Source organism: Cupressus sempervirens, chromosome 10 (assembly GCF_028749045.1).
Source record: "Cupressus sempervirens isolate cs-2001-9-10 chromosome 10, ASM2874904v1, whole genome shotgun sequence".
In the NCBI taxonomy this organism is placed as follows: Eukaryota; Viridiplantae; Streptophyta; class Pinopsida; order Cupressales; family Cupressaceae; genus Cupressus; species Cupressus sempervirens.
The window spans coordinates 851,360,491-851,385,667 of NC_143127.1; positions in this window are offsets into that span (position 1 = coordinate 851,360,491).

Genomic DNA, 25,177 nt, shown 5'->3' on the forward strand with positions numbered 1-25,177 from the left:
TGACCCTTAGTAGATCGACCTCCAAATGCACTTAGAGCACCTTGGAGACTCTTTAGTATAGGGTGGATGTGAATATTAGATGTTCTTCATGGCTAGAACAAGGGTTTCACTAGGTTTCATCCTCCTATCTAGAGATAATGGTGCTAACAATTTTATCCAAAGATCAACAATTTCAAAGTTAAATAGTGATGCACCAATGAATAGAGGTACACTACAAGTTTTGGCACCGAGTGAGATCAATGTGCTAAATCTGAATAGAATGTGATCTCTTTGAAATGAGATAGGTTATTGTATACCTCAAAATCATCCTCTTGTAGCATTCAATATTTCACTAATAGCCCACATGAGTTCTAGGTGAAGACCCTTAGAAGATTGACCTCTAAACACACTTAGAGAACCTTCGAGACTCTTTGATACATTGTGGTCACAAATGTTTGAGGCTCTCCATGGAAAAAAAGGGTGTCACTAGGCTTCACCTACCCATCCAAAGATAATATTTCTTATGATTTTATTCCAACATTAGTGGTTTCAAAGTTACGTAGTGATGAACTAATGAACTCAGACACATTGCAAGTTTGGGCATCGAGCAAGATTGATGTGTCAAATCCAAATGGAAAGTGATCTCTCTAAAATGAGATTGGTTATGTATACCTCTACATGAGTGTCCTATAGCATTTGAAATTTTAATGATACCCCCACAAGATCCAAGTTATGACCCTTAGAAGATCAATCTTGAAACAAACTTAGAGGATCTTCGAGACTCTTCTGTACTGGGTGGTCACGAACATTATAGGATCTTCACAGTGAGAACAAGCATGCCACTATGGTTAGTATTAAGTAAAAAAAAAATATTTTAGCTTCCTCAATTTTTTGGCACTGAGCATAGTAAAAGTTTTGTGTTAGTACTAAGTAAAATCATCAGTTTTTAGGTCTCTCCACATTAATTACATTAAGTAAAAACATCCTTGTTTCTTACATTAAATCAACAAGTTTACATTTACAATACCTCAATTATTTCATCATTATTACATCAATACAAAACTACCAAAATCATAGTGTCAAAAATTCTAGTGTCAAAAATCTTAGTATAAAAATAGATTTTTTTCCTTAATTCTACTCTTGATTTGGTTTTTATGTTCATGCATGACTACTCTTCATGATGTGTCTACATTCCAATATCATAAAACATATTAGTAAATAATTATATTAAAAAATATAATCATGGGTTCACCAAATCATTAGGAACAAAAGTATATAAGAAGTAAATATACCGAGTTGAGTGTACTTGTAGGGTACTCTCTCTATTTTAGGGTCTCCAATAGAGCTTCATGATCAACATTAGTAATAGTAAAAAGTTCTTTTACATTTGGTCTTCCTTGATGCTTCAACAACTTCCAATTTTTTTCTATAATGAGATGTAAATATATGAGAATTCCATTGTGCTTCTAATAATTTTTGGATATGGGAATTTCATTCCTTCTAAGCATGTATGTCTCCAACCATGTTCCAGCAACAACAACTAAACTAGTAGGATATGTGAATCCATCACAATCTGTAATCACTTTTGCAATATTTTTTTTACCTCTTACATAATGTACTAATAAATAATATGATTTATCATCATTCCCATGTAGTGCAACCAATGAAAAGACATTTCTTGGCTGAAAAAGATTTGATAGATGATTATGATCAACTGAAATTTCCATGTCATCATTTTTGATAGATTAGGTATGATAGAGAATGGAGTAAGATAATGTGGAGCCCATGTGTCCACCCACTCACTTGACTCAAAATGATCCCAATCACACTAAAGATAATTAGGACAAAAGGAAGCTAGTTGTCATGTCCAAATGGTCCATGTACAAGAATTAAAACTCTAGAATGAATGCATTTTTGATGAATCTCTAATAGTAGCACAATTTGATCTATCACCTATGGATCCATCCTCAACCAACCAAAAGAACTTACGTACTATTGAATCAAGTCTCCACACTATGATAATGTTGAACTACACCAATAAACAATGCTATGAGATTCAAGAAGCTTTGCTCCTTAAATGTTCAATTTCTTCTTAACTAGAGCTCACTTCACACATGCCCGTACTCCATCATGTTCCCCTTCCCCATGGCTAGTCTAAAAAAGAATCCAAATATGATGTACTTCACTCTCTACATGCATGCTACACAACCAATCAAATATGTAAGCATTCTTGAATTGACCTATGCAATTATCTAACCAAATGATATGTCAATGTCATGCTCCTATAAAAAAATCAAAATAATTCTCGAAACAATGTTCCAAAAACTTGTGAGAGTGCTATCTATCATCACTCATGTAAAAGTGGTATTCTTTAATAATCTTCTAATTATCTTCCATAGTGTTAGAGGCATGTCTATATGTTATGTGGAAAAAAATAGCAATCTGAACAAAGTTTTACTACTGAGATTGTGTCTCATTTTGGGGCTGCAATGTGTAGTTCTCTGCAAAGTCAAGGGTTGATATAATAATGCCAACAAAAAAATAATCCTTACACATTCTAAATTTTTAATCCAACCACTAAGACTTGTGACTCTGCCTTGCATACTTGTAGAAAATATTTGTCTTAAAATTTGAGATAAAACTAGCCATACTAATTTCTTTTGCAACCAATTCACATCTAGAGCCCTTACCTCCACTCTTCAATGTGTATTTCACTATTTCATATACAATTTTTTTTAACTAGTGTGCTCCCAAGATCTTGTTCACACCCCTCATGGAAATTTCTATCAAACTTGGATAAGCCACCACATTTTGAACACTTCTCATTTAAAAAAGCATTTCCATAAAAGAAACAACATCCAACTCTAAGACATAAAAAATAGATCTAGCATGTCTCTTGATGATTTTGCAAGCCCACTATCACCATAATTTTACAACATTTCATTACTATGAAAGGTAGAATAGATGGAGTGCAGTAGTTCATCATGCATGGAAAATACAACATGATATTTGCAACAACATTTATTTTGACATTTGGGACATGCCTCTAATGTCAATCCTCTAGTTCAATACATCTTTAGCATTAGGTTAGACTCTTGAGCTAGAGTGTCAAATTTATGTAATTTCTTGCTTCACATCATTGGTTAAATTCTTATCAAAATGTGCAAGTTTCCCACCAAAAGCCCATGTATCATTTTGAAGAGGATCATCAATTCTCTCTCATCTATCAAGTGATCTTCTCTAGCTAGTATGATTTAGGTTCAATTCAATACAAGTTTTTCTCATATATCTACCCTTTCTCAAATTATGACTTACCAAAGAGATTGTAATAACTCTTCAAGCAACTCTCTTATCCTTCTCCCTACTATTTTTCCCAATGCTATTGAGATAACTATAAAGATTCTTCAAAATAATGGCATTTATTTCCATTTTCTTATTAACATGAATCTTCAATTTGGAAAACATAGGCCTTATCTTTTGCATCTTTAATAAGTGCATAAAAAGTTGGCATTGCTCCACCACTATCTTGTTGCCTAAAATCATCTTATATAGTCTTGAAGCCCAAAACTAAATGGTTCTTTGTGGTTTTTTACCATCCAAATTATAATAATCATTTCATCAATTTCAATTCTCTATTTTGGTGTTCTATGACCTTCATTTTAGTTGTAATTAGGAGATATGCAACTTTCCTATGCATTTTTTATTTTGACATGGTCAATCATGGCATTTATATTATGAATTGGTACTCCAAATTTTCAATTTGTACATTATCTTGATCAATTAGTACATTTTTATTACCAACTAAACATATTCATTTTTTGATTGTATGATATTACCTTTGACCAATACATCATCAACTTGATTCATATTTAACATACCTTGTCTCTTCCTTCGGTGATTTACCTTGTTTCTTTTTGTATATGTTGTGATGTCTTCATTTGATACCTTCCTTTTGATTTTAGCCTTTTTACAACTACTACTCCCCATTTGGACAATGATACTAGACACCTAATCAAATCTTATAGCAACCTTTCAAATAATGGGCCCTAGACAAAAAATTTTCTCCAAACCCGTGAAAAATGCCAGAAGAAAAATGTTATTGTCAGGTCTACAATGAAAGAGAATATTTTGGAAAAAGTCAACCACTAAAACAATTTGGGTGCTCGATCCCATGTCAGGAATCCAATTCAAGATCAGATACTAGATATGATATCAAGTACCCAAAATCATTGCGCAAAATTTGAAGGGAAAAGAATTTGAAAAGTTTGGAAAATCAATTAGTATTATATATTATTAGATATTAGTATACAAAATCAGTTAGTGTGGGAAATATAAAATATTATATGTTAGTATATATTATTATAGATTATTATATAGTAGTATATAAAATTAATTATTATTATATAATATAGTAATATATTATTATTATATAATATAATAATGTATAATTATTAATATTATTATATTAATATAGTAACATATTATTGTTACTATTAATATTATATAATATAGTAATATTTTTTTATTATTATTATATAGTAATGTAATTGATCATATGTGTCGAATAGGATTGTAGGCTAATCTATGACCCTATTCAACTCATTGCATCACAACATGTGTTCATAGGGGTCATAGAATCACAACGAACATATGATAATTGATCATAATGGTCCAATGTAGTTGTAGGCTAACCTACAACCCTATTTGACTCATTGCATCATGATATGTGTCCCTAGGGGTCCTAGGACCCCTTGGGACATACAATAATCAATCATATGGGTCAAATGTGGTCATAGACTAACCTACAACCACATTTGACCCATTGCTTTGTGACATGTATCCCTAATGGTACTAATACACACGTGGTAATCAATCATATGGGTTGAATGGGGTCATAGTCTAACCTATGATGCCATTGGATCCATTGCATCATGACATGTGTTCCTAGGGGTCCTAGGACACCTAGTGACATACCTTAATCAATCAAATGAAGTTGTAGGCTAACCTATGACTCTATTTGACCCATTGTATCACAACATGTGTCCTTAGGGGTCCTATGACCATTAGGGACATATGGTAATTGATCATATGGGTTGAATGGGGTCATTGGCTAACCTAAAAACCCATTCAACCCATTGCATCATGACATGTGTTTGTAGGGGTCCTAGGATCTCTAGAGACATATAATAATCGATCATATGGGTTGACTTGGGTTGTACGCTAGCTCATGACCCCTTTCAACCCATTGCATTATGACATGTGTGCTTATGGTTCCTAGTCCTAGGACCACTAGGGACATAAGGTAATTAATCATATGGGTCGAATGGGGTCCTAGGCTAACCTACAACCCCATTTAACCCTTTACATCTCAAAAAGTGTTTCTAGAGATCCTAGGACCCCTAGGGACATATGGTAATCAATCATATGGGTCGAATGAGGTCATAGGATAACCTAAAAGCCCATTGAACCCATTGTATCATGAAAAGTGTCCCTAGGGACATATGGTAATCAATCATATGGGTTCAGTGGAGTCATAGGCTAACCTAGGACCCCATTCAAATCATTGCATTGTGACATGTGTTGCTAAGGATCTTAGGACACCTAGGAACATATGGTAGTTGATCATATGGGTTGAATGGGGTTATAGGCTAACTTATAACCCCATTCAACCCATTGCATCATAATATGTGTCCCTAGGGGTCCTAGGAATCCTAGGGACAGAAAAAATCAATCATATGGGTCGAATGGGGTCATAGGCTATCCTATGACCCTATTTGACCCATTGGATAATGACAAGTGTTCCTATGGGTCTTAGGACCTTTAAGGATATACAATAATCAATCATATGGGTCGAATGGGATTGTAGCCTAACTTACAACCACATTCAACCCATTATTTCTTGACAAGTGTCCCTAGGGGTCCAAGGACCCCTAGGGACTTACATTAATCAATCATATGGGTTGAATGGGATTTTAGGCTAACCTACAAACTCATTCAACCAATTACATTGTGGCATGTGTCCTTAGGGGTCCTAGGACTCCTAGGGACATACGATAGTAGATCATATGCATCAAATGGGGTTGTAGGCTAACCTACGACCCTATTCAACCCATTACATATCAACAAGTGTCCCTAAGGGTCCTAAGGCCCCTAGGGATATACCGTAATCAATAATATGGGTCAAATGTAATTGTAGGCTAATCTATGACCCCATTTGACCCATTACATCATGACATGTATCCCTAGGGGTCCTAGGACCCCTACACACATATGGTAATTGATCATATTAGTCAAATGGGGTCATAGGCTAACCTAGGATATCTTTGAAAAATTGCATCATGACATGTATCCCTAGGCATCTTAGAAACCCTAGCGACATATGGTAATTGATCAAATGGGTTGAATAGGGTCGTACGCTAACCTATAACACCATTTGACCCATTATATTATGACATGTGTTCCTAGGGTTCCTAGGACACCTCGGTACATATGGTAATCTATCATATGGGATGGATAGGGTTGTAGCCTAACCTACAACCCTATTCAAACCATTGCACTATGACATGTGTCCCTTGGAATCCTAGGACTCTAAGAGATATATGCTAATTGATCATATGTGTTGAATGGGGTCGTAGGATAACCTACAACCCTATTTGATCCATTGCATAGTGAAATATGTCCCTAGGGGACCTAAGACCCCTATGAATGTATGGTAATCTATCATATGGGTCGAATGGGGTTGAAAGCTACTATTCAACCCCCTTTGACCCATTATTTCATGATATGTGTCCCTAGGGTTCCAATGACCCCCAAGGACATACAGTAATTTATCATATGGGTCAAATGTGGTTGTAGGCTAGCTTATAACCCCACTCAACCCATTGCATTATGACATATTTCCCTAGGGGTCCTAAGAACCCTAAGTACATGCATTAATTGATCATATGGGTCAACCGGGGTCATAGGCTATCTGATGAACCATTTCAACCAATTTCATCATGACAGTGTCCCTTTGGGGTCTTAGGACCCCTAGAGACATTTAGTAATTGATCATATGGTTTGATTAGGGTTGTAGGCTAACCTATGACCCCCTTAAAACTATTTTATTATAATATGTGTCCCTAGGGGTCATAGAATTCTTAAGGATATATGATAATTGAGCATCTAGGTCAAATGGGGTCATAGGCTAACCTATGAACCCATTCATCCCATTACATCATGACATGTGTCCCTAGGGATCCTACGACCCCTAGGGACATACGGTAATTGATCATATGGGTCAAATCAGGTTGTAGGCTAACTATAACCTCATTTGACCCATTTCATCATGACATTTGTCCTTAGGGTCCTAGGTACCCTAGGTACATATAGTAATGGGTCATATGGGTCGAATGGGGTTTTAGGTTATCCTATCAACCCATTCAACCAATTGCATTGCAACATGTGTCTTTAAGGGTCCTAGGACCCCAAGAAACATATTGTAATCTATCATATTAGTTGAATGGGTTTGTAAGCTAACCTACAACCCCATTCAACCCATTGCATCATGACATGTGTATGTAGGGGTCCTAGGACCCTTAAAGACATATTGTAATTGATCATGTAGGTCAAATGGTGTCGTAGGCTAACCTACAACCACCTTTGACCCATTGCATCATGACATGTGTTTGTAGGGGTCCTAGGACCCCTAATGACATACGATAATAGATCGTATGGGTTGAATGGGGTTGTAGTCTAACGTATGACCCCATTTAACCAATTGCATCATTACAAGTGTCCTAGGGGTCTTATGAGATATGGTAATCAATCATATGGGTATAATAGGGTCCTAGGCTAACCTATGACTCCATTCAATGTATGGCATGATGATATGTGTCCCTAGGGTTCCTAGGACTACTAGGGACATATGGTACTTGATTATATTGTAATTTAATAAACTATATAATACTATGTAATAATTTCTAATACTATGTTGAAATACATATTGTAGTAGTATATTTAATAACATATATTTAATATTCATTAGTAATAGTCATGGTGCAAGTATTACTGCTCTCTCCCACCCCTTGAGAATTCAAAAAAATCACTATGTAGAAGCCAATTACTCTCCACACTGCTAAACTAGCACTGGAAGTGGGATTCAAAAAATTATGGATGGAAGGTGACTCAAAAAATATAATCAAATGTATAAAAGGTGTTCCCCAACCTACCTGGACCATTGCAAACATAGTGTAAGAAATCCATATTATGCTAGGAAAATTTGAGAGTGTACATGTCAGTCATGAGTATAGGGAATCCAACTTGGTGGCTGATTGGTTTTCCAATAAGGTAGTCAAGAAAGAAATGGCAATAATATGGACCACCAAAGGGAATATTCCATTAGTTGCAAAAGTCCTAATTGATTAGGAGAGGATCCAGGGATGTACGGGTGAAATCCCTAGTTAATTATGGAAACTAATGCAATATGTGTTACAACCAATGCATTTATGGAAAATACTAGAGGAAGTGGTGGATAATACATTCAGTGTCTAATCGCCATGCTTTATGGGCTGCTTAATTTCTTTTCCAATTCTCTAGAATTGAAAGAGAGGGCAGTTTTGGATAGAACAAATAGAGGACAAAGAAAGGTAAAGAAAGGATTGTGCTTATGCAGAAGGCTATCACTCACTTTATCAAGATGGTGGGACAAAAAAGAAAAAGGGAACTATTTCGAGAGGCAGACAAATGGAAATAGAGAACCAAGGTCTGGGAGAAACTTATAAAGGGGGGCATTGCTAACTACATTGCCAAACTTCATGGGTATGGTTGAACGATTATCAATTTCATGATAAATTCTTGGAAGGATTAAGATTGATGGATTTTCACATCATGTCAATGTGAAGGTCATCATCCATGTTATTAAAATCCTTGACAAGGGTTTGAAGTTCTATACAGACAAAAAGGTTTTCACGAATGTGGTGAAGGATTTTTCCAAGAACATGGAAGAGAAAGAGCTAGTGAAAAGTGAGACCTAATATGACATGGACTCGATTAAGAAGCTCTGGAGGTATGTGCTAAGGGCCATAATTAAGTTTATTTCTCTGGACATGAGGTTTCTTAGGGTTAGAACCCATCATTTTGTTTTGTTTAATAATTTATGTTATGGTGCTAAGGTTTCTTTTCCTTTTTACCTATATTCTTTCACGAACAAGAATATTTTGGGGTATAAGAAAAAACCTAGTGCTGACCCTGCCTTTCATGAGGGTTTACTTCTTTTTCTCTATGAATATTTTGAAGCTCAATCTAGGAGTAAATCCCCACCTCATATTGTAGTTTCTTCTGAGGAGATAGGGAGCTCCAATTTCTCCTCAAATACAAAGGAAATCCAGAGCTTAAGCTTAGAGGAGGAGGAATAATATCATTCATGAGGGAAGAAGAGTAGGGGGAGAGACAAGGATACTCCCACTCCAAGTAAAGCTCCTTGTAGGAAAAGCCCTAGGGGTCATGTGCCCAAAATAGCTATTTAGGGGAAAGAAGAGTATGATGATGAATAAGGGGGTGGATGTTGAGACTAGAGAGGAGTTTGTTGGTAACTTCAAAAAGAATCAGAAGAGGAATAAAGATGATGACATGCCTCTGGAGGGGAAAAATGATATGGGGCTAGAGAACTCTATTCTCTCTCCCCTTCCAAATCCCCCACTAAAGTAAGATAAGGAGAAAATGGAGGAGTAAAGTGGTGAGGTTGTAATAAAAGATAGGCATATGGCTGGGAAAAACTTCAATGGTAGAACCTCTAAAATGGGGATTGTTAGAGAAGTTATTTACCCCAAAATCCCTAAAGAAAGAGAGGGCAAGATCCAATTGGAGGAACTAATAGAAGCGGTGATAGTGGCCATCACTAACAATTCAAGGGAGGTGGGTATAAATGGGCTGAACAATGCAGAAAATAGCATGATTGATATCTCTTGATCTATAAAATCTATTTTTCACTTGTTGGAGGAGGTAAAAGAAAGAATGGGACAAATGGAAAGCTAGGGGAAGAAGAATGAGCAAAGGAACCTAAGAGACCAGGGGGGTCGAATTAAGATGGTTGAAAAAAGGATGCAAAACATGGAGAATTTCAACCACAACATAGCTAACTAGATGCTTACTATTCTAAATTCTCTCAATGAAAACATTGTCAATCTTAGTGGCAAGCTGAAAGTTAGGGGGTTTGTCATGAAGAATGATGGGAAGGAAAATGAAGAAGATAGGATAGAAGAGGACACCATAATGGACATAACCCAAAGCCACTTTGATTAGAGCTTTGAGAAGAACCAGGAGCTCTTGGCAGAGGAGATTTAGAGAGCTTATGAAGTGCCAAAAACCATCCAAGACCTTGAAAGGAAGGCGAGGAAATAAGTGAAGAATTTTCAAGTTTCATCTTTGGTTTCTATTGTCTCTATAGGTTTTTGGCTTTTTTCCTATCTTTTTTTTTTTGGCATTTCTATTGGTTGTCATTCTGTTGCTGGGCATTTTTTGTTAACATGCAACCCTTTGTTATGTATGAACTTTTGGGTTTCAGGATCCCTGTAAAACCTATTTTTCTTAATAAGAAACATATATTTAATATTATTATTATTATTATATAGATAATATATAATACAATATAATAATATACAATAATAAGATATATTGTCTAATCATATTTAATATCATGTATAATATTACAAGAATAAAATTTGTTATATAATATATAATAATAAAATATAAAATAAATATATTTAAATACATGTTTGTAAGATTTTGGTTTATAATGTACATTTAGTTCCCAACATCTCAATTTTTAAAATTTTATGTTTTTCTACAATATTTTAGGTACCTAATTAGGCTTGGTATTAACCAAACCTCTTTGGTCAACTCAAAAAATGTGTCTGAAACATGTTTCCCTAACATTTAGACTTTGAGTGGCCATCTAACAATAATTTTTTCAACTAAATTCATTGAAATGAAAAGGGTTTTTGAGAACACTCTCAAGATTCCATTGATATAATTGCTTTCAAATTATGAGTTAGATAAGTATTTATTAGCTAATTTCTAATGAAGATTTTTGTAAACTATTGATTGACATACTGATTGAAATATAACTATAACTCACAAATGGTATAACATTTTCCAAATCTGAACAATCATTCTCACACATGATAACAATCTCTTTTGAGCATGGTGAGAGGAAGTGGAGGCCAAAGAGTGGCTTTTCCAAATTCAAATTATTTTTTGGGTGGGATTCCTTTGGTTGGCTAGGATCATAATCATGGCCTAGGTCATAGCTCATAGGGAGGGGACAAAGAATGTTAGGGGAATTCAAAGATTAGAAAATCAATAGAGAATGGAGATGAGGACCCATGTGCCCTTTGCAAGGCTTTGACCATGTCACCTTTGGTCCCCAAGGCAAGACTTCCTGGGGCATAGATCACAAAATGGTCTTCTCTATTCAGAGTTAAACCAACTGGTAAATCTTCTTTTCTAGTGATTTAAGTGCTTCCTGGGTTAGAAAAAGGCACTTGTGCAATTTCTATTCTAGATGAGCTTGTTGACCATAGCATTGCCTCTATGGCTTCTACCCTTGTGGGTAAGTTCATTGAGCAAAGGCCAAATATAGACATTGTTAGATCTTTCACAAAGTAGAAATGGAACCTAAAAGGTCAAGTTACAGTCATTGCAATGGCCAAAGGATTTCTATCTATCAATTTTTCTTGCAATGAGGATCTCTTAAATATATTGTGTGAAGGGCCTTGGGTTATAGGTCACTCAACTTTGGTCCTCTAGAAGTGGACAATGAAGTTGGACCTGAATGATTCATTTTTCATGCAAGCTCAAATTTGGGTTAGACTTCCAGAACTCCCACTAGAATTCTAGAATGAGGATGCGTTCATGTGAGTGGCTAGTTCCTTTGGTGAGCTTCTCTCCATAGACTTGATAATAGCTTCTAGAATAATATTAACCTATGCTCATATTTGTATTGGAGTTGGGGAGGAGGTGGATATGCCAGAGGTAGTGAGCTTCCATTCTAAACTTGGAACACATGTTTAGAAGTTTCTCTATGAGAGTGTGCCTTTTTCCTACTTTCATTGTTTGAAAATAGCCCATAAGGCTAATAAATGCTCTAAGTCTAAAGAGGAAAAGAAAGGATCAAATATTCTTCTAAATCTGGAAAGGAAGGGAACAAGGTTTGGAAACAAAAGAACGACAAGGGGCCTGGGAGTAGCTGTCCTGAGAATCAAGAGGTGATTGTGGAAATCCCTGTAAAAGAAGTGAAAGTCTCAAATCCAGATGATTCTTAGATCAAAGTCATGGAAATCCATGTAAAAGAAGAAAAAGTCTCAGATCTAGATGATTCCTAGATCAAAGCAGTGGAGAGAGGACCAACTAATGGAGTAAAAGGGTTCAACAAGGAGAGTATAAAACCACCTTCTGAAGGGGAAAGGGGTCATTGTGATACTTCTCTTCAAGAACTTTGTTGGACTGCTTCCTTGAAGGGCATGCTGGAGCAAAGAACAATAGATGTAGAGGACATTGTGCCAGAGACTTAAGTGCCTCAAAGAGCCAAGGAGGCTCCCTCATCACCTCTTAGGGATCATTCAAATTCCCTAGTTTGGGAACTAGGATTCTAGAATTGGTAAGAATTCTTCCCTTGGACAGATATCAAGAATGGAGGAATGGCTTGAGAATTTCTTAGATGAAAACAAGGGACTTGGACCATGGTTAAGAAGAAGAAAAGTAGAGACCCTTCCCTAGTATCACTAGCAACAACTAGGAGTAGAGTTAAAGCTAATGTTGGAGTTAAACCAAAGACACCAGGTAGAAAGACTATAAACCAAACCATTCAAGAGGAGGCTAGAAGGAATTTGGCTAATGGGAGCCAAAGGACCATCAAGGAGTGCCCTATTAAAAATAAATGAAGATAAAATGTTGGAATATATGGGGGCTAAATGGTGCCCATAAATAAGAGGTAGTAAGGAACATGATTAGAGATCATAGACCTAATTTTATGTTGATCCAAGAAACTAAAATGAAGAAGGATCTAGTGGGTAAGATTTCCTTTACTAAAAACATGGATGGAGAGGCAACAAATTCTAAGGGAGCATCTAGAGGGTTGCTCACACTCTTGAGTAATAAGCATTTTCTAGTCACCACCATTTATAATGAAGGTAATTCACTATTATGTAATTTTTGCACATTTATAGTAAAGATTCTTGGTTTCTTTTAAATGTGTATGCCCCTAACTCTAAGCAGGAGAGGAAGGCTTATTGGACCAAGCTTTGTTCTCTCATCCAAAATTGCAACCTTAATAAAGGTATAATAATGGGAGATTTCAATACTCCCCTTTCTAATGAGGAAAAATCTATGGGTTTGGCCCCAAACTTAGATGGCAAGTTGGATCTTTCTAATTTCATAAATAGTTTTGCTCTCCTTGATGCAAGAAAAGTATGAATAACTAGGGCCAAAGGCTCACCCAACTATCCAAACCACCCTGCAAGAGTTAACACAATGGAGAAAAACATAAGGAACAACAACCAAAGGAGGAAGAAGAGTGAAATACTTTTATTGATTCATCAAAACATCTTCATACATGCCCAACTATAAGGCCTTCTAGGTTATGACCAAATAGAAATACATTCACATTCAAAATCTAACAAATTTACACTTTCAATTCTGCTCTCCCATCTACTCCCCAAAAACTTGCGTAACTCTAAGCCTAAACACTCTATATGTACTTGCCAAAATGGCTTATAGATCATTCTAGAACATTATATAAGAGGAAGGGTAACCCAACAATGGTCTAGACACATCCCAAGAAAGAATCTTAACATAAATGTTGTGACCAAAATAAATCTTGCAAGTTGGCTCATAGAAATCACATCTAAATGCTAGCACTCAGCATACATTGGATAACTCTGCACATGAAGAGTCACTCGGAATACATTGGGTAACTCGACACATGAAGGGTCACTCGGTATACACTAAGTAACTTGGCACATGAAGGGTAACTTGACACACACTAGATAACTTGGCACACACTGGACAACTCAACACACACTAGAACTCAACACACACTAGAAACTAGCACTCAACAATAACTGAAAACTAATACTTAGCAATAATTGGAAACTAGCACTTGGTAGTCACTAGAAACTATATAGCAACTAGAAGAATGAACAAAAAGGTACAGTATTACAAGGAAATCCAGGATACTCCTACATCAGACAATTAGGGTTAGGAGAAATGATTCTCTTGAATTATTGAGATGTCACAACTTGAGCTAAATCCAACTCAAATTAAGAAATCCATGAAGCATCTTCAATAGGTTTGTTCTTCCACTTCACCAAATATTCATAGTAATATTTTCCTCTTTTGCTCTTGCCAACTCTCTAATCCAATATCTGTTGAATTTCTTGAATATTCTTCTTAGGATAATCTTATAATACAACAACTGCATCATCTGACTCATGATACTTATACAAATTAGAAATATTGAATATAGGAGATATATCCATGTCATCAGGTAACTCAACCTCATACACATTACCAGTACCAAACTTCTTCAAGATCTTGCAAGGTCCACACTTCCTCATCTTTAGCTTACTATATGTTCCAACTAGGAATCTTCCTTTCTTCAAATGAACCATTACCTCATCACCAACTTCAAAAACATAATGTTTTCTAGATTTATCAGAATTCTCCTTATACTTTTGATTTCTTTGTTCCAACCTCAACTTTACTTCATTATGCAAAGACTCCATAAAATCAATAAATTCTTCTCCTACAGTGTTTCTCTTTTCTTCACTAGCAACATCTCTCAAATCCAATATACCTCTAGGATGCTTTCCAGTAACAATTTTAAAAGGTGTCTACCCTGTACTCCTATTCATAGAATTTTTATATGAAAATTCAATTTGTGCCAATACCATCTCCCAATTACTTGGCTTATTCCCAATTAAACATCTCAGCAAATTACCTAAGTTTCTATTCATAACCTTTGTCTATCCATAAGTTTTTGGATGGAATGTAGAAATAAACTTTAGATTAGTACCCATCTTCTTCCAAAAAGTCTTCCAAAAATATCCAACAAACTTACTGTCTCTATTAGAAATAATATTTCTTGGTAATTCATGCAATCTCACAATCTCTTTAAAGAAAAGTTCAACAACATGCTTAGCATCTGATTTCTTCTTACATGGTATGAAATGAGCCATCTTAAAAAATTTATCCACTATAGAAAATATGGAATCATACCCCTTCACCCTCTTAGGTAATCCAAGAACAAAATCCATACTGATGTCACGCCAAGGTTTCTCAAGATTAGTAATAGGTGTATACAAGCTAGTATTTTGACTCACTCCTTTTACAACTTGACAAACTCCACAACTCTTTACAAATTTTTGAAAATCCTTATATATTTGTGGCTAATAATACTTCTCTTTCAACAAACTCAATGTCTTATCAATTTCATAATGTCCAGCCAATTCACCACTATGCTTTTCTTTAATCAGATTCAACCTCATAGAACTTCTAGGAATACACAATTGAATGCCTTTGAACAACATATCTTCTTGAAAGAAATACTCATCATTCTTACTTATGTGATCTATCAGATTTGGTACTCTACACTCTCTCCATGCCTCAGAAAAATTAGGATCAACATCATACAACTCTTTTATTTCATCAAAACCAAGAACTTCAACCTTCATTTTAGTCAACAAAGAACGTATTCTATTCAATGCATCAGAAACTCTATTAGTAACTCCACTCTTGTTCTTAATAACAAATGTGAAATTCTACAAGTACTCAACCCACTTCATATATATTTGATTAAATTTTTGTTGACTTCCCAAGTATTGTAAAGCTTTATGATTAGTATACAACACAAACTCCTTAGGAATCAAATAATGTCTCCACTTCTTCAATGCTTGAACAATAGCATAAAACTCTTGATCATACACAAAATTCTTCCATTTAGCATCATTCAACTTTTCACTAAAGAAAGCAATAGGTTTACCTTCTAGACTTAATATAGCTCCTATTACATTACCACTCGCATCACATTCAACTTGAAATACATTGTTGAAATCAAGCAAAGCCAATATAGGTAATTCAACAACCTTTTGTTTCAAAGTCTCAAAACTCATATCAACTCCATTTATCCACTTGAATTCCTTTTTATCTCCCCTCATTGTCTTAGTCATAGTATTACAAACAACACTAAAATTCTTTATAAACTTCTTGTAAAAACTAGCCAAAACATGAAATGATCTTACCTCACCCACATTATCAAGTGTAGGCCATTCCAAAATAGCTTTAACCTTCTTTGGATGCATCTTCATTTCATTAGGTAAAATCAAAAATCCCAAATACACAATCTCCTCTTGCATAAAAGAATTTTTTTTAAGTTAATCAACAACTTTTTCTCTTTCAACCTCTACAATACTTTTCTAATATGCTCAAGATGTTCTTCCTTAGTCTTATTGAATATCATAATATCATCTAAATAAACAATCAAAAACTTACCCAAAAATCTTTTTAGAACTTCATTCATCAACCTCATGAAAGTACTAGGTGCATTAGTCAAACCAAAAGGCATAACCAACCATTCATACAAACCATCTTTTGTCTTGAAAGCAGTCTTCCATTCATCACCTTCTCTAATTCTGATTTGATGATAGCCACTCTTCAAATCAATCTTGCTAAAATATTTTGCTTCACTCAAACAATCCATTATGTCATCCATCCTCGACATAGGAAACCTATATTTCAATATGATCTTGTTAATAGCTTTGGAACCAGTACACATTCTCCATTCTCCATTCTTTTTAGGTGCTAATATAGGAGGTACAACACATGGACTCAAGCTTTCTCTAATCAAACCTTTCTACAAAAACTCATGCAGTTGTCTATTAAGTTCTTCATTCTTTGTAGGTGTCAATCTATATGGTGCTTTGTTTAGCAAACTAGCTCCAGGAATCAGATCCATACAATGACTTATACTTCTTATTAGAGGTAAACCATCTGGAGTATCATTAGCAATAATGTCTTTACACTCATTCAATAATTCTGTAATTTTTATTGGTACTTGGCTATCACTATCTCATTACTAGCTTCTGTTGCTCAATCAGTACTACCAACACTTGGTTCTCTAGGAACTATGGCAAAAAAAACTTGATTCTTTTTCATTTCCTTTTCAAATTGTTTCCCATTAACCATACAAATTTTTATAGAAGTACAATTAACCTCATCTAGACTTTCAATTAAAGGTAGCAATGTTTGTTTCTTCCCATTTACCCAAAGATTATATGGATTCAATCTTCCATCATGTACAACATATCTATCATATTGCCAAGGTCTACTCAAAAAAATATGACAACAATCCATGGGAAAAATAGCACACAAAAATTCATCAAAGTAATGTCCAATTTTGAACTTCACAAGGCATTGCTCACTTACCGATATCTTATGCTCATCTTTGATCCATGAAACATGATAGGGTTTAGAATGCTTCAGCCTCTATAATTGCAACTTTGTAACCAACTCCTTTGATGCCAAATTTTTAGAACTTCCACTGTTAATTATCACTTTGCAACATTTTCCAACCATCTTACATCTTGTCTTGAAAAGACTTCTCCTTAAAACAAGTTCCTCATCACTTCCCTTATTACATAAGGTTCTTCTCACCATCAAATTTTCTTCAGCATTAGGTCCACTTGGTGAACCATCATCATCTCCTTGAATCACAACATTTCTATTATGTTGCCTACTTTCAGAGGATCTACATTTAAAAGATCTATGTCCCTCTTTTCCACATCTGAAATAATTACCATGAAATCCACCTCTAGATTAAGAATTACCTCTTCCTTGGTAAGAATTAGTGTCTCCTTGGTAAGAATTACCACTTTTCCATTTGGTCTTGCCTTTCTCATCATTCTTCCATTCAGATTTTCTTTTATCCTGCATAAAATTGTCAGATTTGCCACCTTCACCATAAGATCTACCTCTGCCTCTCTGGAATCTACCACATCTACCTCTTTGTCTTTGTTCATGCTTCTTTTTCATGATCTCTTTAGCTTTCAAGGCATGTTGATATTCTTCTTCTACACTTTCCAACTTTAGAAAACTTATTTCGTCTTGTATTCCAGATCTCAATCCATTAATGTACCTTGAAATTTTCTCAAGATCATCATCCACATGTCTATATCTGATGTCCAATCTATAGAATTCCTTAATATATTCTTTCACAGTCATGTCCTTTTGTTTCAAATTTTGCATCTTTCTCAACAAGATAACTTGGTAATTAGTAGGGAGGAATTTGTTCTTTACCTTGGTCACCATCTTTGGCCAAGTTTTGATCTTCTTCTTTCCTCTCCTTTGTCTATTAGTTTGGAAGTGCTCCCACCATAGTGATGCATGACCTTTCAAATTAGTGACTACAATCTTCACATTTCTATTATTAGGAGTGTTCTCATACTCAATGAACTTCTCCATATAAGAGATCTAATCCAACACAACATTGTTATCCAACATGCTGCTACTTCATCATCACTTACATCATCAAGATGTGCTCCTCTCCTCTAGGTTGTATCCATAGCATCTAATCTAGCTACAATTTGTCTCAACTAATCTAATATAGCATTATCAACATTATTTCCTCTACCATGAACCATCTTTACAAATTAGGTTCATGCAAGATCGTAACCCTCTACAAGTTATAGTTCAAATCCACAGATCTTCTACCTTACAACCAAATCAAAATGAGGGTTCTACATGATCCAATCTCCACAAGGTTGAACCTCAAGCTCTAATACCAACTGACACAAGAAAAGGGTGAATAAATAGGGCCAAAGGCTCAACTAGCTATCCAAACCACCCTGTAAGAGTTAACAGAATGGAAGAAAACACAAGGAACAACAACCAAAGGAGAAAGAAGAGCGAAATACTTTTATTGATTCATCAAAACATCTTCATACCTGCCAAATAGTAAGGCCTTCTGGGTTATGACAAATTACAAATACATTCACATTCAAAATCCAACTACAAATTCACACTTTCAGTTCTACTCCTTAAAAACTTGCCTAAGTCTAAACACTTTATATGTACTTGACAAAATGAATTACATATCATTTTATAACATTACATAAGAGGAAGGCTCACCCAACAATGGTTTGGACAAATCAAAAGAAAATATATTAACATAAATGTCACAATCGAAATAAATGTCACAAGTTAGCTCCCAGAAATCATGTCCAAATGTTGGCACTTAGCATACATTGTGTAACTCAGCACATGAAGAGTCACTTGACATAAATTGGATAACTCGGCACATGAAGGATCACTCAATATACATTGGGTAACTTGGCACATGAAGGGTAACTCGACACACATTGGATAAGTCAATACATAGTGGACAACTGGACACACAATAGAACTCAACACACACTTGAAATTGGCACTCAACAATAACTAGAAACTAGCACTCAACAATAATTAGAAATTGGCACTCGACAGTCATTGGCACTCGACAGTCATTGGAAACTCGGTAGCAAATAGTAGAATGAACAAAAAGGTGTAGGATTACAAGGAAACCTAGGATGCTCCTGCATCACTCCTAGATGTTGATCTCTCTAGTGGGGTTTTCAGTTGATCTAATAGGCATATAGGTAGTGATTGTATCTAACTATGCCTTGATAGGGCCCTCATTTTGCTTGATTGGTTAAAATCTTTCTCTTGTAAGCTATCCCTTCTCCCTAGAGTTAGGTCTGATCACTCCCCTATTTCCCTTTCGATAGCCCCTCTCATGGAAAAGTAGAATTTTCCTTTTCATTTTGAAAAGATATGGATATCCTGAACTTGTTATCCAAGATCTCCTCTTGGTGGAACATTGAGGTGGAAGGGACTGCTATGTTTAGGGTTGCCAAGAATTTGGGAAATGTAAAATGCAATATCAAAGTCTACAACAAGATGAATTTTGGTCATATCTTCTAGGCTAAGGAGGAGATGTCTAATCAGCTTTGTACTATTCAGGACATAATACAACAACAAGGATACAATGATCATAATAGGAACATAGAGATGAAAATTCTTTTTGATCTTCATAACATCATTAGCAGAGAAGAGAACTTCTACAGACAAAGATCTAGAATTAACTGGCTTAAAGAGGGAGATCAAAATACCAGGTTTTTCCACCTCTGCACACTTAAGCATAGAGAAAATAATAGGGTTATAGGTATCAAGAAGGGCCAGTCTCCTTTGATTGATGACAATGATATTTCTACTAAGGCTATTAATTTTTTCTCTTCTCTTCTTTCTTGGGATCCTATGTTATCTATGGAGGACTAAAAGGAAATTTTTTCATCTCTACCCCATTTGATACAACCTCACCATAATGCAATGTTGTGGGTGATACCAAATTGTTAGGAAATAAAACAAGCTTTGTTTTCTCTCCTAGCTAATAAAGCCCCATGGATGGATGGTTTTCTAACTTTCTTCTTCCAAGTTTATTGGGAGGTGGTTAAGGTGGATGTTGTCAAGCTGGTGCAGGAATTCTTTGGGGCTAGGAATCTCCTGAAAGAGCCCAACTCTACCTTTCTAGTTCTCATCCTAGAAATCCTTGGGGCAGATACTATGGACCAATTTTGGCCCATTAGTCTCTATAATTCATTCTACAAGATCATTAAAAAAGTTATGATGACCAAAATCCTCAAAGTTCTTCCTTTGATCCTTTCTCAACAGATTGGCTTTGTCCCTGGCAGATAGATCCTAGATTCTATTATGATGGTTCATGGACTCATTCATTCACTGGAGGCTTGGAAGATGGAAGGCCTTCCCCTCAAGTTGGATCTCTCAAAATCCTACAACCGGGTGGACTATACATTCCTTGGAATAGTTCTCTAGGCTTTTGGTTTTAACCATCAGGCATGTAAATAACGTCTAAAGCTAAGGCTTTTGGTTGCCTAGACGTACCCCTAAAATTAACATTTTCTTCTGGCTGATGCTTCAAGATAAAATTCTTACTCTAGACAACTTCACAAAAAAGATGTTAGTACATCCATAACAAATGTATTCTTTGCAAGCATCACTTGGATATGGTTAATCACATCATCATCCATTGCCCTTATTCCATGGAGGTCTAGGGAATATGTCACCAAGAACTATAGGGTTAGTTGGGACAAGCCTAAAAATGTTTTGGACTTCTTTTGCCAATGGGATAGCATGTACAAAGCCACAAATTTGCATAGTATAAGCATATGGACTTTGCCCCACTTCTACTAGGGAGTATGGAAGGAGAAAAACAATTGAATCTTTAGAGATAGGGTGGTTCATGCTAATGTGCTTGTAGATAAAATAAACACCAATATGAGAGAAAATTTCCCTATTAGGAAGGGTAGAGATCTTGATGAAGGGGATAATAGTAAGGAAAGGGAGAAGGACAAGAGAATGAAAAGACATGGGATGAAGTGGAGACTCCCCCTTGGAGGTTAACACAAAGCCAACATTAATAGAGCAGCTGAAGGTAACCCTAGTCCTTTGGGATGTGGGGGCATCATCATAAATAGTCATGGTGTAGGTAATGTTTCTCTCTCCTACCCCTTGGGAATCTAGACAAATCACTATCCATAAGCCAATGCTACTCTCCACACTGCTAAATTGGCACTGGAAGTGGGACTCAAAAACTTATAGTTGGAGGGGGACTCAAACAATATCATCAACTGCATAAAAGGTGTTCTCCAACCTACTTGGACCATTGCAAACATAGTGGAAGAAATCTATACTACCCTTTGAAAATTTGAGAGTGCACATGTCAGTCATGAGTATAGGGAATCCAACTTGGTGGCTGATTGGTTTCCCAATGAGGCAGTCAAGAAAGAAACTGTGACAATATGGACCATCAAAAGGAATATTATGTTAGTTGCAAAAGGCCTAATTAATCAGGAGAGGATCTAGGGATGTACAGGTGAAATTCCTAGTTAATTATGGAAACTAATGTGAATATGTGCAATATCTAATGCTTTTATGGAAAATACAGGAAGAACTAGAGGATGATGTATTTGGTTTCTAATCACCATGCTTTATGGGCTACTTATTTTCTTTTCCAATTCTCTAGAACTAAAAGAAGAGGTGGTTTTGGATAGAGCAAATAGAGGACAAAGAAAGGTGAAGAAAGGACTATGTTTACACAAAAGGCTATCATTCAGTTTACCAAGATGGTGGGAGAATAGAGCAAAAGGGAACTAGTTGGAGAGGTAGAGAAATGGAAATAGAGAAGCAAGGTTTGGGAGAAACTTGAAAAGTGAGGCATCGCTAACTACATTGCCAAGCTTCATGGGAATGAATGAGTGATTACCAACATCATGGTAAATTCTTGGAAGGATGGGGGTGAAGATTGATGGGGTTTCACATCATGTCAATGTGAAGGTTATTGCCCATGTTACTAAAATCCTTTAGGAGGGTTTGAAGTTCTATAGAGATAATAATTTCTATGAATGCGGTGAAGTATTTTTCCAAGAACAAGGAAGAGAAGGAGGAGATGGTGAAAAGTGAGACCTTCTATGAGCTAGACTCAATTAACAAGCTTTGAAGGTATGTGCTAAGGGCCATCATTGAGTTTATTTCTCTAGACATGACATTTGATAGGGCTAGAGCCCATGATTTTTTTTTTCTTAATCATTTCTATTATGGTGCTAAGGTTTCTTTTCCTTTTTACCTATATTCTTCCATGAACAAGAATGTTTTGGGGTAGATGAAAAAACCTAGTGCTAACCATGCCCTACATGAGGATTTACTTCTTTTTCTCTATGAATATTTTATAGCTCAATCTAGGAGTAAGTCCCTGCATCATACTATTATTGCTTTTGAGGAGACAAGGAGCTCCAATTTCTCCTCAAACATAAAGGAAATCCATAGCTTAAGCTCAGAGGAGGAGGAGGAATATCATTCATTAGGGAAGAAGAATGAGGGGAGAGACAAGGATAATTCCACTCCAAGTAAAGCTCCTTGCATGAAAATCCCTAGGGGTCATGTGCCCAAAATAGTTGGTTAGGTAGAAGAATAGTAAAATGAGGAAGGATAAGACATGGACATAGATGAGGAGAATAAGGGGGTGGATGTTGAGACTAGAGAGGAGTTGGATGATAACCCCAAAAAGAAGAAGAGGAAGACATGCCTCTAGAGGGCAAAAATGATATGGGGCCAGAGATCTCTATGCTCCGTCCCCTTCCCATTCCCCCATTGGAGAAAGATAAGGAGAAAACGGAGGACAAAAGTAGTGAGGTTGTAATAAAATATAGGTGTATGGCTTGGAAAAACTTCAACATTGAATCCTCTAAAATGGGGATTTTCAAAGAAATTATGAACCCGCAAATCCTTGAAGAGAAAGAGGGCAAGATCCAATTGGAGGAACTAATAGAACCGGCGTTGGTGGCCATCACTGACAATGCAAGGGAGGTGGGTATGAATTTGATCAACAATGCAAAAAACAACATGATTGATAACTTTTCTCTATAAAATGAATTTTTCATGAGTTGAAGGAGGTAAAAGAAAGAATAGGACAAATGGAAAGCCAAGGGAAGAAGAACGAGCAAGGGAACTTGATAGACTAGGGGGATCAAATAAAGATGGTTGAAAAAAGGATGCAAGATATGGAGAATTTCAACCACAACATGGCTAACCAAATGCTTACTATTCTAAATTCTCTCAATGAAAACATTGTCAGTCTTAGTGGCAAGCTGAAAGCTAGGGGGTTTGTCATGGAGAAGGATGGGAAGGACAATGATGAAGATAGGATGGAAGAGGACACCATAATGAACATAGCCCAAATCCACTTGGATTGGAGCTATGAGAAGAACCAAGAGGTCTTGGTGGAGATTCAAGAAGCCTATGAAGCAACAGACACCATCCATGACCTTGAAAGGAAGGCAAGGGAGTAAGTGAACAATTTTCAAGTTTTGTCTTTGGTTTCTGTTGTCTCTGTAGGTTTTTGGCTTTTTGCCTATCCTTTGTTCTAGCCTTTTTGTTGGCCATCCTTCTGTTGTTGGGCTTTTTTTGTTAACATTCAACCCTCTGTTATGTAAGAACTTTTGGGTTTCAGGATCCCTATAAAACCTATTTTTCTTAATCAAAAACATTTTCCAAATCCAAAATTTGTGTCACATTCTATGATTTTCCTAGTATACAAAAAAATAATAATTTTCTAATTTTTTTAATTAGTTAAGGTTGTCAAACACAAGAGTTTTTTTATTTTGAAGAAGTTATAGGAGAAATTTTATATTTAATTATTTATTTAGAATTTAAAAAAAAAATGCAGCACATCCGAGCACGAGTCTACTTTATATATATATATATATATATATATAATTATATTAAAAAATAATATCATTTAATTTTTATTAAGGTGTTTATACATACACCTTTCTATTTTCACCTTGAAATTTTTTAGTATTGCATTAATATCCAAATTTTTGACCAATCAAGTAATTTTTCCTCTAGATAAGGGCAAGTATTTTATAAACTACATTCAATTTCTTGTAGATTTTTTTCTTACAAGTTTTTGATATAAATCCCATAACTACTTTAAAATTACATGTCGAGCTAACAAAATCCTGATCTGTTGGTTTTTCACTACCACTTAAGGTCATAGTTTGGTTGACCATGATCCTGGACATACACATCAATCAAATAACATTACATGTGATGACTGAGAACAATCACACAAGAGGGATCAATCTCCACACAATTCTTAGAAATGCATCTTCCTAGCATTGTTAGAGAACATATTCATGTACATTAAGACAATATACCATCAATGATCTCATGCATATACATAACTACATTTTACCTAATTATTTTCCATGCAATGTAACATTATGATATGCAGTTAAATCACTAAATTTTTTCATAAAATTCATAAAAAAAGTAGTTTGGGGATGCAAGTCACTAACTTAAATGATCAAATGCAGTGATTACTTATTTTTTAATGATTCATAATATACACTCATTTATTTCAATAAAATGTAGCCATTCCATATCTATAATGAAATAACAATGAATTACAAATATATCTCATCTATTTACTTTCAATAGGAGAATACAAGGAAAAAAATGCACCTTACTCCACAAGGATAAACAAAATAGGTGCTCAAACCCAACACATGGACACCAATCAGTGGCTCCATCTAAGAGGATAACACAAGAA